Genomic DNA, 17070 nt, shown 5'->3' with positions numbered 1-17070 from the left:
ATTTCCGTTTGACCAGCTACTCGCTGCCAACTCTTGGCTAGGGTAGATGGTCAGTTTGTTCTGTCCTCTGTCATGGTACCAGGTATCCTCTGCAGGCTCCAGTGTGCTGCCATATCCTCCACGTGCACCTGGATATGCTGTCCACTGCTCTACGCCACTGAGGAGGCCCAGATCTGACACATGCATTCCACAGTCAGACCTGCAATTCTCTTCATGGTTGGGGTTGTGAGTCCTGCGATTCAGTGGGGGGGAGGGGGAGATCCCCAAAGAAATTTGGTCTGAGGTGATCCCAGACCTGATTCTTGTGTGTGCTTGCCAATAAAGGGTCCAGCAGAGTCTGTCATCCAAACTGGCCTACATGCACACTGTTAGTTGCTATTGCTGGGTCACTTGTCTCCAGTCTTGTGTCTTCTACACAAACTAATGGGTGTTGCAGCCAAGCCTGATTCTGCCTGCCACACACTCAGCCCCCACGCAAACCACTGGGAGCTGCAGTCTAATCAGAGCAGCCCGCAATAACCCCCACCAGGCCTGCCTCCTGCCCTGGTTCCTGTGCTTGCCAGGATACACAGCAGACTGGTCTAGTCTGTCCCACATCCCATTCAGTTCTTATACATGTCAATGGGCATTAAAGCCTAGTTCAATCCAACCAGCCCCATTATCCAGCTCACATATGTGCTGGCAGGTGCCACTCTGTCTAGTCATGCCTGCCTCAGTCCTGGTTCTCATGCTCACGAGTCGGAATGGCAACCCAAGAGGGAGGTGTCCATTCTTTCCCTTTTGGGCCCACTCACACTCCCGGATCTTGCACTCTCCAGGTAGTACTGTAGTTTAGCTCAACAGAGCTTTTCCCCTGTGGCAAAGTCCAACCAACCCACACCCCTTCTGGCTTATGCATGTAGCAGTAGGTACAGTCCACCCAGCCTGGCTTGTCTTCGATCCTGCTTACATTCAGGCCAACAGGTGTTGTAGCCTGGCCCGGCCTGGTCTGCCCCCAGTCTCTGCTCTCATGCTCACCAGTGGGACTAGTGGCCTAGCAGGGGAGCTCCCTGCAGCCTGCTTACTGGGCAATGAACCCTTTCAATATGAAATTATTTATCTTTAGTTGTCAGAAAGAGAGAGATTAGAGCGAGAGGGAACAAGCAAGACCGATTTCCCACCCAGTCCTCAAATGCTCGCAATAGCCAGGACCATGTCAGATTGAGGCCAAGGGCCGGGAACTCCATCCAAGCAGTCCAGTCACAGGTGACAGGGACCCAAGTACCTGAGCCATCATCTCCTCTGCCGCCTTACCAGGAAGCTGGAATCTGGAGTTACATCAAGACTTCAAGCCATGCACTCCAATATGTGTGAGCTCTCCCCTGGATCTCCACCTGCCTGGTCTATATGGGAGGCCATAGGTACATGGCACACTGTGCCCTTGTCTAAGTGAGACCCTAACATGGTCCGTTCACTTAGCTTGCAGCAAGAGCAATGGGTTCCACTGCGGTCTCTCTTCTCTGTTCTTGAATGAACCGTGCTAGGACTTCCTTTGCAAACAATTCTAGGAAGTCAAATGTTACATTCATCCTTCTTTTCAGCAGGTAAGGAGTCTGCCCTGAGACACAGCTTCCTGTGTTTCCTGCCCTTTAACTTCATTGGAGGGTTCAGAGACAGATAGACATATCTGTTAACCAGTCTCAATGTTGTTGTTGGGTGGAAGTACTATTGGGACCGCCTTCTGCCTGCCCTGTTCCCTAACCTATATAAGCTTGTGACTTCTCTAAAACAAGCACCCCAAGTGGCATCTTAGCTGTTATGCCATTGATTTAACCCTATTTTTCTTATCAATTTCATCTTTCTAGGCTCATCTGAAATGAATCCTACATATCTCTTGCTACATCTTATCCCTTATTATTTCCTGTTGACTCTTCTATCTGTTTAGCTGTGAGTTTTTTGGACAGGGATCAACTACATGAAGCTACTACCTCGTATGAACTCTGCTGGAATGTCTACAGTCATTTTTTTTTTCAATTTTTTTAAAAAAGATTTATTTTTATTTTTATTGGAAAGTCAGATTTACAGAGAGAAGAGACAAAGATCTTCCGTCTGCTAGTTTACTCCCTAAGTGGCTGCAGTGGCCGGAGCTGAGCCAGTCCAAAGCCAAGAGCCAGGAGCTTCTTCTGGGTCTCCAAAGTGGGTGCAGGGTCTCAGGGCTTTGGCCTGTCCTCTACTGCTTTCGCAGGCCACAAGCAGGGATTTGGAATGGAAGTAGAGCAGCCAGGACATGAACCAGCACCCATATGGAATCCCAGCGGAGCTTGCAAGGTGAGGACTTTAGCTGCTAGGCCACCACTCTGGACCCTATAGTCATTTCTCACATACTGTCTATGCTACTTGCGTTATTTAATGGCAGTGCTAAGCAGTTGCTACACAAACTGTGTGGTCCTCAAAGCTTAAAGTATTTATTATCTTCTGCAAAGTTTGACAGCAGCTATCCCACAGGAAGGAATGATCTTGCTCTGATTTCTATCCTATGGGCTTTGAATATCCCTGACCAAGGATTGCTTGTTAATAAATTAATAAGCTTTACAGGAGGTATTATTTTAAAGGAGGAGGGAAATAGAGCATTCTAGCTAATAGGAACAGAATAGTATGAGATAAGGCCAAGAATTTGAAAGTCACAGGTAGCTGTTCATTAGAATAAAATGGCTAATAATAACATAAAGATGAAAAGATAGATTTAATAGCCTGGAATGTCTTAAGTCTAGAGTGAGGAGATGATACTTAATTCTCCTTGCAATTGCCAGATACCTCATGGGACCTCGGAGACGCTTAGGGAGGACTCACCTGGGAGCACTGGGGAGGACTGAAGAGCAAAGGGCGATGAGGCCACTGGGATCTGAGAGTTGCATGTAGCAAGCCATAGGAGCTTACACACAATATCAAACTCCTATGGTACTTGTTAGGGAAAGTCATGTCAGGTCATTAAGAGCGCCTGTTTTCTGCAGATTGTTCATGACAAAATAAAGACAGTTACTTTAATTATAATAATTGTGCACCTGGTATTTCTTACTGCAGGTTCACATTTGCATATCTGCCTCCCAGGTAGAGATGCATAACGAGGTATAACAAGGAATTTCTTTATCTTCCCACCATCTATGCCTCCTATGTTTGCTGCCGTAGCCTGAGGGATTATGACTGAACCCTGACCCTGTCTCCAAGTGTATTTTTCACATGGCAGTCACAGCTAGCTTGCTAAAACACAACCTTGGGGCCAGCGTTCTACGCAACCCAACCGGTAAAGCATCACTTGGGAAGCTCCCCTCCCCTGTCAGTGCTTGGGTTTAGGTTCCCTGCTCAGAGGCCAAGCCAGTTTCCTGCCGATGCGCACCTGGAAAGAAGCAGGTGATGGCTCAAGGGCTTGGGCCTCTGTCATCCACAGATCCAGACTGTGGATCTGTGCATTCAGAGGGTCTATAGAATGTCTGGGGGGCGGGGGGAGGAAATACATGTGATGGAAAACTTATTTATGGGTTTCAATTATTTTTGCATCCAAGTAAAATAATCTTTAAAAAAAAATTTCTGCTCATGGGCCCGTTGTAGTAGCCTACTGGCTAAAGTCCTCGCCTTGTATGAGCCGGGATCCCCTACGAGTATCAGTTCTAATCCCGGCTGCTCCACTTCCCCTCCAGCTCCCTGCTTGTGGCCTGGAAAAGCAGTCAAGGATGACCCAAAGCCTTGGTATCCTGCACCCCTGTGGGAGACCTGTAAGAAGCTCCTGGCTCCTGGCTTCAGATCGGCTCAACTCTGACCATTGTGGCTTCTTGCGGAGTGAACCAGTGGACAGAAGAGCTTTCTCTCTATATCCCCTTCTCTATCTCTGCCTTTCCAATAAAAATAAATCTTTCTTTTTTTAAGTCCTTGGGTAGAGGAGTCATTTTAGAGCAACATAATTTAGATTGCTTGGATCTTGCCAACTGCAGAGTTTTAGTCGGCTTCAGGTGGACCCAGCCAGCAGTCGGCTAACCTCAGTGGCAGGCACCTCCCCAGCCTGTCTGTTTCAGCGTTGTCTTCTCCCGTAGGACTGTTGGGCTGTTCAGGTACTCTGAGAACGCAGCTGAGAGGCGTCTATGAATCCCAGGAGTTTCCCTTGTTTATTTCTAAATTTTGAGAAGACTCATCCGTGAAACTTACCAGGTAACATCCCAGGAGCCTTGTCTAAGGAAGCTGTTAAAAAGTGTCATCCTCAACCCTGGCCACAGTGGGGGGGGGGGCGGGGAAAGTCACAGGATTTGCTGTCTGACCTTGGAGTGTCTGTCAGGACGGGGCCGCCTATATTGCTAATGCCCCTATAGTGGACAGCATGCCCAGATGTACCCGGGGGATGTGACAGCCAACTCATTTAGGCCAGCAGAGCAGAGAACATCGAGCATGGAAATTCTTCTATTTTCCATGTTAGACCTCTCTGCTGGCCAAGCCTTGCAACATGTTCCTGGGTCTGTGGATGCACTAAGGTGGACTATCAGAATTATCAAAACTACTTAAGTAATATCCTGGGATTACTCTTCCCCATGTCAGGGTCTCTAAGGCGTCATCAAAATATTGCCCCCATCCTTGGGTGCCGATGTAGTTTTACAGCAAGGAGTGCCCCCCCTGCCCACGTAAACACAGGAGGAAGAAATACTGAAACATTTGTCCTACCCACCTCCTTCATACCTTGACCTTCCTCATCCTAATCAGAGACTCAACTATGTAAACAATTTACAAAGGAAAATTTAAAAAGTATCATCCTTTTATTAAAAAGAGATTCCACCCCCCGTTCTCTTTAGCAAATATCACTGCTGAGATGTGCTTCACCATAACAGAACCATAATTATAAATGTATGTGAGCAGGTGGCTAAGATTAAGAAGTTGCCAGAATCCCACTGAGTGGGATTGAAGGGATTGAGGGATTGCGCAAACTGTAGCAAAGGAAGCTAAATATGTGTAGCTCTAGGTCAGGATTTCTTTTTGCTCAAGTCATAAAGCATTTAGATACATTGAAACCACTTTAAATGTTTTATTCGTTTATTTGAAAGGCAGAGTGACAGAGAGATCTTGTTAAAGAGTTCACCAAAAAATGGATTTGAAGATAGCATGCATTTTTATGAATGTGAAGACCACTGGTGTTATCACAATCAAATGTATCATCTATGTAAATGTATTACCTATCAATAACAACGGTAATATACTTGTCACTGATTAAAGTGTCAGTCTAGGAACACCGCAGGGGGGAGGGGAACTCAGCCTGGTCAAGGCCAACCTTCTAAGTTTTCAAGGAGAGCCATTCAGACTGCATGTGGATCTCACCAGCACTTCTTCAGCTGTGAAGGTAAACCAAGGCGGTCCCAGTGTGGGGAGACGCAGGCAGCTGGGAGAGTTCTAGAAACCCATCCAAGGGAATTTAGATCAGGTAGTCAAGGGCTTCCTTTGGGAATGGAAACAAATGTCTCTCCATTAGATGTTCAGTTCTGTGGTCAAAGTAGTCATTAGCAAAGAGAAAGCTGTAGTCACCTCCTCCTCCTAAAGAAAAAAAAGAGGAAAGAACACAGAGATGAGGAAGGAGTATTTTCCGACATGTATGGACTTTATGCATTGCACTGGAATGAGGTGTTTTTTTTTTTTTTTTGCTTGCAAAGGATGTCACCCATTTTGAATCACGGGGACATTAGGCACAACACACACACACACACCATGCAGGCGATCTGAGATCGCTTCCTCTGCTGGAGAGGCAGGGAGCACAGCTTGTGTGTGCACGGGAGGAGCCAGGCCGCGAGGGAAGTGGACATTTCCCTTTTCCTCAGCCTGCCTGCCCAAGCCCCCACGGCCATCAGACACCGCGAGAGGCGAGGGGAGCAGGTGGTCAGCAGGAGCCGGCAGGCCGCGGCCAGGGAGCATGATCCAGGCCACTGGGGTGGCTCCTTCGCCCTCAGTCTTTGGGAGTAGGGAACAATGTGGTAACAACGAAACCCGCCTGCGTGTGAAAGTCCTTTCTAAACCGTAATCCGAGGCCCCAGATGTTAGCTATTATGTCCTTTAAAGGGCACAAAATCTTGTTTCAGTCGTTGATGAGATCTCCCTCAGCCTCCGCCCCGTAATCCCTTTTCCCCACCCCACCTCCCCCCAAAAGCGCTCCTTGACACCTGGGAGTCGGAACTTGACCCTGAGCTTCATGTGGCCGCACGGGCCAAATTGTCTTCTCTGGCGCCCCACCGCAGCAGCCTGGGGCAGGGTCACCCAGGCGGCGGGTGCCGTCACCGCCTCCTCCATCCGGAGCCACCGGTGTCTCGGCCGGGCGCAGCAGGCCAGGCGAGCCGGGGCGGGGCCTCCGGCGTGAGGGCGTGGTCCAGGACGGGGGCGTGGTCCGGGGCGTGTCCTCCCTCGGGGGCGGGGCTCGGAGGCGAGGTCGGCCCCGGGCCTGAGTGTGTCCGGAGGGCGTGCCCGCTCGCGGGGGGGAGTGACGAGGCGCCGGGAGGGCGTGTCCTCCCGCAGGGGCGGGGCTCGGAAGCGAGGTCTCCCCGGGCCTGTGTCCCGAGGGCGTGCCCGCTCGCGGGGGGGCGTGGCGAGGCGGCGGGAGGGCGTGTTCTCCCGCGGGGGCGTGGCCGACGCCCGGCGTCCCAGGGCTGCCGGCGCGCCGATCCTGCGGCCGAGCGAGCGGCGCGGTCCTTGCGCACTGGGCGGCCGCCGCCTGTGCGCGCGTAGCGGCCGGAGCGGCGTCCTCGCCTCAGGCGCTGCGGGAGCCCCGCTGCCCTCGCTGCTGCCCACCGCGCGAGCGGCTGCTGGAGTCCCCGGGTAGACTCGCCCCCGCACGCGTGCCACTTGCCCGCCGCAACAGGTCAAGGCGGCTGTGTGCGTGAGGGAGAGCCGAGCTGACGAGGGCGACGCGGCCCGGGACTCGACGGTCTGGAAGGTAAAGGACGCTTTGCGCGCCCTCGGCTGTGGACGGTCGGTCGGGCTGTCTGGTCTCGGAAGGCCGGGCAGTGCCTCCGGCTCGCCGACTTCCCGCACCGCTGACTCAAATCTCCTGGCGCGGCCGCTTTTTTTTTTTTTTTTTTTTTTTTCCCCGGTGGGAACCTGAGGAGGAAGGGGCCCGGGGGCGCGGGAGTGCACCCCAACCTGCCCGGACGAGGAGCGCCTTCCTTGGCAGGTAGCGCATCGGGCACCCCCGGAGCCCCTCTCTCCGCACCCCGCAGCCCGGGCGCCCCCGCGGCTTGGCGGAGGAGCGCGGTCCCGGAGTGGAAGCTGGTCCTCGGGACCAGGAGTTGCGTAAACGGAGAGTCCCAGAAGTTTCTGGAGGGCTCCGAGCGGGGCTCCAAGCTGTCTCCTCGTCGCCGCCTCGCTCGGGGCGAGGGAACCGAGCCAAGGCGATCGGCAGCCTCCAGAGCCCGGGCAAGGGCCAAGTTTGGAAGTGGGGGTCCCGGCGGGGAAGGGCCGCCCTCCACCTTTAGGAGCCCGGCGCCCGATAGACGGCGCGGTCCCCATCTTTTTTCACTGGGTGCTGGTGTTTCGGTGGGCCCCGGGTGTCCCCCTGCGGCTTGGCGCAGGGCGAGCGCCCTGATGGTGCGGGCGTGGGGTCGGCGAGTTCGAAGGGAGGAATTGGGCCGCCCGGCCTTGACCTTGACAGGGAAAGTGCGAGGAATCTTTGTGAATTTCGCTGCCACCCCCCACGTCTCCTTGTTATGCAAATCATTCAGGGAAGCCCCCTTTCTCTTCGGGCCCCTCCCCCAGCTGTGGAGGTGGAGATGTGTGGATGGCTGGGGAGGAGGGGGTGAGGACTTGCAGCCCTGTGACTGGATGTGATTTGGTTTAAGGGTTGGGTGGGGTCATTTTAATCCTGTCGGTGCACGTTGCATGGGATCTACCCTTGAGGCATCTGGTCGGTTTGAAACCTTCAGTGCTAGGGCGAAGACTCAGGGCTCCTTGGACGTTTGCAGAGTGAAGGCGCGGCAGACAGGAGGAGCAGCAGAGAAGGGTGCAGGGCTTGGCTGGTGCACGATTCTTTAAGAGCGCCCAAAAGCACTCTGGAGGTCGGTGGGGGTCCGGGTGCTGGGTCCCCTTTCGCACCTGCGTGGTGTCCCACCTGGAGGGAATAGAAGGTGTGAGAAAAGAGTGAGAGCTTTGGACTCTCCAGTCGGTCTGCTTGTTTTAGTATACCTAGGCATGGCCCCGTTTCAATGTTTACTTCCTCTGTCTAATGTATTTCCTCAGCTTGCCTTTCATCTTTAGTGGTAAGGATTCCTTGAGTGGATATTCTGGAAAGAGAGTCACAGGAGACTTGAACATTCTAGAGGGTTCGCCTGCTTTATTGTAAAGGGGTTGTCTCCTTGCCAGTGGTGGTTAAAGAACTAGGCAGAAAAGAAATGGAGAGAACTGGAGGGGTAAGGGGTGGTGATGGGGTAATGATTGTAGGACCCTAGGAGAGAAAGCTGAGATAAGTTCTTATTTGAATTCAGCTTATAGCCTTTGGATTTTGTTTAACAGGTGGTGGTCAGGGGAAGTGGGATGGGGAGAAGAAATCAAGAGGTCTCCTGGCTGTTGATTGACTCTCCCAAGTGTGGGCTTTGCCAGGGACCCACATGGGTGGCACTTATCCAATTCCTTGAGCCATCGTCTCTGCTTCCCAGGTCTGCATTAGCAGGAGCAGGGGTCAGGAGCTTGTTGGAGCCTGGGTAAGGAATGCCCCCCTGTGTCATGGAGGCAGACGCTTTACCAGGACTTCTGCCATTTTCAAGGAAGGATTTGGTCAACTGAGATGGGGAGGGTTGGAGAGGGGGCACTGTGGAGGACGAGAGTTTGGAGACTTCAGTTTTCCTCTAGAATGTGGAGGGATGTTGAGGCTGGGGCTGTGGGCCTAGCAGCTTTGTTGTGGTAAGTTCTTTGCTTTTAATCTGTAGCAATTGAATTTCTGGTGATTAGTCATTTATCATGTGCTTAACTCTTCAACCTAGGAGAAATGCAATTTTGAAGAATCGTAAAGTGTTCACTTAGAGTACAGAGGTCACCCAAAGAAAGAATTTATAGTAAAATAAAGTCCAGGTTAATTTAAACAGTGCTTTCTCCTCAAGATGCATGTATTGCTTTTGCCACCAGAAGTCACTGTTTCTCTATGGGGTAGAAAGAGTATTTCAGAGCTGTCCTTTGTCCTATCTGGTTTAACTGAATTTTGCAAAAGGCCTGTTGAACTAAAGGTTATTCTTTTACTGACTAAGATACTTGTTAATTGGATTTTAAAGTTAAATTTGGAAGAGAATATTCAATTATAATAATCATGGATTGTATCATTAAAAGGCATCTCTGCAGATCCACTTTAGCCCTGTAATTGCTCAGTGGAAGTTACGTGTTGCACATTGCCTTGAAATGTAACAAGGTAGACGAAAACAATTAAGCTTAAAAAAAAAGCAAACTTTATTATTTTTGAAAGTCAAGTAAAGGAGTTTCAGGTATAACTCTTGTAATTTGTACTCTTTCATCAAATATTTGCATAACCCCATAGGAAGTTGGCTAAATTTTAAAATCCAAGATTTTGAAATTGCTTTATTCTTTCACATTTTAAAAGGTAAAGCAACTTTACATGTAAATATTTGCATCATTATAAAACACACACAAAGGACAGTATACCTTGAAGATATCTTTTTTTTTTAAGTGTTGTTTTATTTTTATTTGAAAGGCAGATATACAGAGAGAGATTATCCATCCTCTGGTTCACTCTCCAAATGGCTGCAATGGCTGCAGCTAGGCCAGGTCTAGCTAGTAGCCTGGAGCTTCTTCCAGGCTTCCCACATGGGCGCAGGGACCCAAGGACTTGCTGCATAGTCTGCTGCTTTCCTAGCCTATCAGCGGGGAGCTGGATGAAAAGTGGAGCAGCTGGAACTCAGTGAGCATTCATATGGGATGTTGATGCCAATGTGGAGCCTTAGGCTACTATGCCATGATATAGCCCCCACAGATATCTTGTTTTAAAGGAAGATGATAACAGCTAGATTTTTTGCTATTAAGAACCTACAGTTCTCAGTGAAATCTGTTCTTGAACTTGAATGCATTTGCTAATTAGGTGGGTCTATTGAAGCTAGAAGCCCCAGTGCACCTGTTTGAAGGCCCAGGCAGAATTTTGGGGAGAGTACAATGAGTGGACCTGCATTTATTATGAATACGCAAACTTTTGTAATTAAATTATATTTTCCTCATTAAATTCAGCAATTTCTGTTCTCGAATGACATTTGAATGACAATGGTGTTTTTTGTTATTTTAAAAAAGATTATTTTTAAATTTGAGATGCAGTTACAGAAAGAGAGTCTGTTGGTTGGTTCACTGCTTAAAATGACTGCAGTGGCCAAGGCTTGACCAGGCTAAAGCCAAAGTCTTTATCCCAGTCTGTCTTGTGAGTGGCAGGTGCCCAGCTGTTCTGCCTGTCTCCAGCTGCTTTCCCAAGCTTGTTAATAGTGAGCTGGATCAGAAATGGAGTAGCGAAGATTCACTGGTGCCCACAAGGGAAACAAGTGTTGTAGGCGGCAACTTAATCCACTGAACTACAAGGCTGATCTCATTGTGGCTTTCCTGAATTTTTTACTTATATCTGAAAAATGAAGAGAGGAAAAAAGAAAGGATGAAAGGAAAGAGAGAGAAAGCTCTTCCAAATGCCAAATGCCTGCAACAGTATGAGCTGGGTTAGGCCAAAGCCAGTGGCCTGGAACTCCATCTGAGTTTCCCATGTGGGTGGCAGGGACTCAAGTACTTGAACAACCACCTGCTGCCTCCCAGAGTACAACATTAGCAGGAAATTGGAATTGGAAGCAGATCCGCGACTTGAACTCGCTCTGTTATGGGTTGTGGCCATCTCAAGTGGGAGTCTTGGCTGCACCCAAAAGGCCACGTTTTAAACATTTGGTAGGAGCTTATTTCGTATTGGTAGGAGCTTGCCTCGAATTCTAGATTTACTAGAGTAGATTAGATAACACTGTAATCTGTTAAGTAAAATTATAAACATAATTCTTTGTAGGTACAGACCTTTTGCTCCTTGTTAACTGTTTACATGTGTAACAGTTTGTATGTTCTGTGACACTCTGAAACTCTGAGACCAGGAGCTTGCCAGCCAGAGTTCCTGTCTTGTGCTGAGGATAAAACTCCTTCAGCAGTACTCTCAAGAGGGAAAAAAAAATCAGCTGATTTTCTTAAATTATCTGGCCCACTTTACACATGACTCAGGATTTCTTGTTAGGGTGACTTTTCCCTGGAAAAGCCTGAGATTTTTGCCTCAGGTGGCGGCTGAAGGAAACAAATTGTTACTACCTCACTTTGGTTCCTGTTACCTGCTCAGTGCGAGCCTCTTCTGTGTACCAGACAGTGGTGCGCTTTGGAGAAATCATGGTAACATTGTGATTGGGAAAGAGAAAGGGCTTGTGCAGGTGGAGCTTCCACTCACAACAGCTTCCACTGTTTACCACTGGCTTCCCTGTGACATGAGCTTAATTGCAACCCTGGAGCTGAATGTTGTTTTCCGTTTTAAAATCAGGAAATTGAGCTAAAGTGACTGGACTCTAACTTGAAGCCTGGTACCCGTTCTACTATTGGTACGCTGTGTTGGCTCTGTTGATATGTGGTTTCCTGTTTTTCAAGAATTACAGCTTGACTTTAAAATATTAGTAGTGTTTCTGTTTGGCTGAGTAATTCTTTCTGGTCATTTTAGAGATACAGTTTTCATTTAACATTCTGGATGTATATGTTTGTCTCCAAAGGAAGATATTATACAGAACTATTTAAAGATACCTGATATTTGCACTGAACATCTTTACCTTCCTGAAAATGGATAAAAGGCCTTGAGAAGTGATTATGTCTATAGTGCTTGAAAAGTATTGTTCAACTTACAAAAGCTAAGTTTATAGACTTTTGAGAGCATATCATGGTCTGCTCATACTATTTTTTCATTATAGTTGCAATTCTTAGACTTATATGTCAGAATCCCCTGGAAGGCAGATTTGTTAAAACACAGATGTGCCCTCTGCCCCCAGAGTTTCCCATTCAGTAGATCTGAGGTAGTTATCAAGAATTTGCATTTGTGGCATGTTTGCAGGTGCTATTGATGCTGCTATTTTTGGAACCACACTTTGAGCACTACTGCAGTGTAGCAGAGTTTAAAAGCAGTGTTTCTGAGCTGGACAGTGTGGGCTTGAGTCTTGTTGGATATGCCACCTACTACCTGTCAGACCTTAGGCAGATTACCTAACTTCTTGTCAAGAACTCTGAAAGCTAAGATTTTACCCTACTTTAAAGTTAGCAAAGTTGTCTGTCACAGTTTCATGTACTTTGGGATGAGAAAGGAATGATTATCACTCATCGTAATAGCTGGAACCCACATAGTAGCATTTTCACACTGGTGTCCTAAGCCTCAATGCCAGAGTGACGTGGAGAGAGCCAGTTGACACCTGCAGGCTCTATAAGTTGCATAATAAGAAAGGCATCTTGAGTTTAGGGAATCCTAATCTTTTGTAATTGGCAGCATGTCTGACCCTGACTTCAGAAGGACGCATTATTTTGCCTATGTGTTGTCCTTTGCTCCAGGAGACAGCTCTGTGTTCCAGAATCATTCACTGTACAAATGTTCTTAAAGATAATTGAGACCACAAGCAGTTAGTTCCTCTGCATCTAAGACCTGCAGAAATGCTACAGATCTATGAGAAAACTGTCCCACAGCACTTTTTTTATTCTGTTGTCTGTCTTTTGCAGTGGGATAGACAATATAGTAGTATCTCTTACTGAATAAGCAGTTGACCATGTTAAAGGTACCAAGGTTTGTCAGATATTAGAGTAGAATAAAATGTTTTATAAATACTTGCTTGTGTTACTCTTGAAAGAGATTGTGTTCTGTTCTCTCTCATTTTCCAGTAGTAAATAATGCCCTGTAAGAAGAAATATTTGAGTATATTTCAGAATTTGAGTTTGTTCCAAGAAACTACTTTAATGGGCCCAAATTCTACAATGGGACTATTGCATTATGTGATGTTTTGCCAGTTACTGGGGAATGAGACAGAGACATCTCTTAACAATATTTGTATGCTCACCTATGTTTCTCTGTCACTTTATGATTAAACAAAATCATGCAACCGATTCTGACCTGGGGAACTGACGTGTCAGTGTCCTTAAAGTATTTATGTGGCTTCAGCTTGAATTTCTCCACGTCACGATTAGAGACTTAAGGTGTCTCATGACTTTGGATATGTGACTCTCATCACAATAAGATACATTATTATTTTATTTAAAATTAAGAAATACTACTAATGACTCTGATTGTGAGAGAGACCTGCAGTTTCTTGAGATCCATTGTAGGTGGATGCATTGGTTTGGAGTCTGGGATGTGGTTCTGGAGAAGCAGGTTACAGTCGTGTGTGTGACCCATGACTCAGTCCTGACACATTGCTTGTCACCAGAAGACTGTTATTCCTGGAAGGTTCATATGGGTAAAGGGGAAGTAGATGGGACCAGGAAGTGACCACTCCAAGAGTCCACAGGCCTCTGGGCAAGAGTAATTTTCCTCATTCTGCTTTGGAAACTAGGTCATGGTCACAGAACTCAGACCTCCTGAGCTCTGTGCATTTGACAGCTCCCCTTCAATGTGGAGCCTCCCGTGTATTATTACTTTTTAAATTATTATTTTTATTTGTGATGACTTTTACATAGTTGATTAGGGTGATAAGGGTCAAGAGCTACAGGAAGGGGGGTGAGATCACCATATTCACATTCTCTTTTTGTCCTTGCTGTATCTGGGGGAAGGAGGTAGACAAGGAGTGAAGCCACACCCAACCTCCTACACGCCTCTGCACCCTGGGATGGAGGACACCTTAGGGTCCCTGATATGGGGCATGCTCTGAGGATTCTGCTTACAAGGTTTCAGTAATTCAGCAGTTCTGAATTACTGCCTATCTTGCCACTCCAATCACAATGAAATCTCTCCAGAATCCACTGGTTGACATAGTCCATCTTAGAGTCTCTGACTAGCTACTCACTGCCAACTCTTGGCTGGGGTAGTTGATCAATTTGTTTTGTCTTTTGTCCTCTGTAGTGGTACGAACTGTCCTCTGCAGACTCCAATGTACTGTCATATCCTCCATGTGCACATGGATATACTGTTCACTGCTCTATTGGAACCACTGAGGAGGCTCAGCTTTGACACATGTACTTCATAGTCAGACCATAGAACCTGCAATTCTCTCCATGGTTGGGGCTCTAAATCCAGCAGTTCAGTTGTGGGGATCCCCAAAGAAACTTCATCTGAGGTGGTCCCAGACCTGATTCTTGTGTGTGCTTGCCAATACAGGGTTTGGCACAGTTCGTCACCCTAATCAGCTTATGCATATGCTGGTAGTTGCAATTGCTGGGTCAGTTCTGTTTCCAGCCCTGTCTTCTACACAAACCAATGGGTGTTGCAGTCAGCCTGATCCTGCTTCTCACATACTTTGCCCTCACACAAACCGTTGGGAGCTGCAGCCTGGTCAGAGCAATCCGCATTAACCCCCACCGGGCTCACCCCCCGCCCTGGTTCCCATGCTCGCCCATATGTACAGCAGACTGGTCTAGTCTGTCCCACATCCCATTCTGTTTTCATACATGTCAGTGAGCATTTAAGGTTAGTTTAACCCAACCAGCCCCACTGTCCAGCCCACACATGTGCCAGTGGGTGCCACTATCTGTCTAGACATGCCTGCCCCAGTCCTGTCTTTCATACTTACCAGTCAGTCAGAGTGGCAACCCAAGAGGGAGATGCCTGCCCAGTGTTTCCTTACTGGGCTCACTCACACTCCTGGATCTTGCACTCTTCAGGTAGTTCTGCAGTTTAATTTGACAGAATTAGCCCCCAGTGCCAGCATCTGTCAGCTGATGTTGAGGCAAAGCCCAACCAACCCCCACTCACTCTGACTTAGGCATGCCCTGTAGGAATCCCATGTATTACTGACTAGACAAAAAATGAACCAGAACAACAACTGCATCCCTTTATGGAGTGCTTTCTATAAGCCAAACATTGTGCCAGAAATTTACAAATATTTTGTGTAATCCTACAGCAGCCCTGTGAAGTCCCATTAATAACTAATGAGAAAGATAAGGCCCTAGAGAAGAATGGTAGTTGCAGGTGGACCTTTAATAAGTATGTTGTGTCCTAAAACTCCTGAGAGAAGGTTCCCCAGGATGTGCTGTCTTTGTAAACTACTTAATAATCCAGAAGAGAACATTAAAAAATATCAGGAGGGTATTCACAATGGGCAGAATAAAGTAAGTTTATTTTGGTGCAGAAAGTTTTGAAGTCCTTGTGAAGTTCTGTTCCCACGTATTCCTTTTCCATGAACTTTTTGAAGACCTCTTTTTATGACTCCCTAAGCAGACCTGATGCGTTCCCAGATGAAACAATCTGCATCACTTAAGTAGAATTGAATGTGGATATTGCTGACTTTAATAATGGCAGCTGTTATGTATTGGGTGCCTGTAGATTATCGGTATGCTAGGCGTTTTAGCCAAGTGATGCTACTTCTTCTCAGTGATTGTAACATAGGGGCTATTGTCTCACTTCTGGAAACAGAAACACTGAGACTGATAAAGAGATTATTTTTCAGGTGAATGTGCTGCTCACTTGAGCCATCCATCTTTCTGCTGTATAGCACTACTCTGTAACAAAGGTCTGGTTGATACTGCTATGCTAAATGCCCACTCTTGTATTTTCTTAATGGGAGGACTTTAAAAAAATGTTTATTTTATTTTTTTTTTATTTACTTGAGGAGCACACAGAGAGAGAGAGAGAGACACAGAGAGAGAGAGAGAGAGAGATTGAGATGGAGAGTTGATTGATTCTGTCCCCAGATGCCCCACAACAAATAGGCCAGGTTGAGGCCAGGACAGGAGTCCAAGTAATTGAGTCATTCATCTGCTTCCTCCTGCGATGCATTAGCAAGGAGATGGATTCAAAATATTGGTGCCAGAATTCAAACCAGTACTCCTGCATGAAAGTGGGCTTAATGTGCTATACCACAACACCTACTCAAGTGGGAAATTTTTTTTAACTGTCCTCTCCTGTTATTCTACTTTTATGTATAGTTTGGTGAAATCGATGTAAAAATATGTTACAACTTCAGAAAAGCCCTTCCGATTTCAGTTTTTGTAGGCCAGTATATTTTTCTTCTCCTTAGTCCTGTATCTAAATAAATAGTTTTAATATGTATAATATTTTTAAAGCTGGGTTTATTTGAAAGAGAGGTGAAGAGAGGGAGAGACAGAGAAAAGGTTCTTCAGTCTGCTGGTTTACTTCCCAAGTGGCTGCAACAGCCAAGTCAAGGCCAACCTAAAGGCAGGAACCAGGGAAATCCATTTGGCTCTCCCTTGTGGGCGACAGGGGCCCACGTACTCCAGGCCATCCTGTTGCTTTCCCAGGTGCATTACTAGGAAGTTGAATTGGAAGTGGAATAGCCAAGATTTATACAAGCACTATCATATATTGCATGCTACCATCACACAGCTTTCCTTGTTGTACCACAATGTCAATCCTAGTAATTTTTTTGAATGCTTATTTTATTGCTTATCTTAAAGTCAGAGTTACACAGGGAAAGAGTGAGAGAGGGAAAGAGAGAGAGAGAGAAATCTTCCATCCTCTGATTTCACTGCTCCAAATGGCCACAAGTGGCTGGAGCTGAGCTGATCCAAAGCCAGGATCCTCTTCCAGGTTTCCCATGTGGGTTCAGGGGCACAAGTACCTGAGCCATTCTCTACTTCTTTCTCAGGCCACAGTCAGGAAACTGGATAGCAAGTGGAGCAGCCAGTACATGAACAGCCACCAGTATGGGTTGCTGATGCTGTAGGAGGAGGCTTAGCGGGCTATGCCACCATGTTGGTCCCAATATTTTTTCATTTTAATTTTGTAAGTTAACAGAACCATGAAATATTGTTCAAAAGATCCACAGCATAAGAATAAAATACGGGGTTCAGCGAGATGGCTTAGTGGCTAGATCTTCACTTGGAATGTGGCCCGCCAAATGATCGTGAGTTCATATCCTGGTTGCTCCACTTCCCATCCAG

The 17070-nt window shown here is 47.2% G+C and overlaps 1 protein-coding gene across 3 annotated transcripts in view; it reads left to right on the top strand.

Annotated features, from left to right (window-relative positions):
• Positions 1 to 6725: 6725 nt before the first annotated feature.
• AFF1 (AF4/FMR2 family member 1) overlaps positions 6726 to 17070 on the top strand; it is a 197227-nt gene continuing 186882 nt past the window's right edge. The window contains exon 1 of one of the 3 annotated variants that reach the window (XM_040967300.1): positions 6726 to 6931. The gene's annotated coding sequence lies outside the window, so the exon portion shown is untranslated. The remainder of the gene's footprint in view (positions 6932 to 17070) is intronic. The other 2 variants (XM_040967299.1, XM_040967303.1) reach the window with 2 other exon arrangements.

The sequence above is a fragment of the Ochotona curzoniae genome, unplaced genomic scaffold (genome assembly GCF_017591425.1).
Source record: "Ochotona curzoniae isolate NIBS_2020 unplaced genomic scaffold, NIBS_Ocur_1.0 scaffold_4506, whole genome shotgun sequence".
NCBI lineage: Eukaryota > Metazoa > Chordata > Mammalia > Lagomorpha > Ochotonidae > Ochotona > Ochotona curzoniae.
The sequence above is the reverse complement of the archived record's forward strand: the minus strand, read 5'-3'. Positions and strand labels throughout refer to the sequence as shown.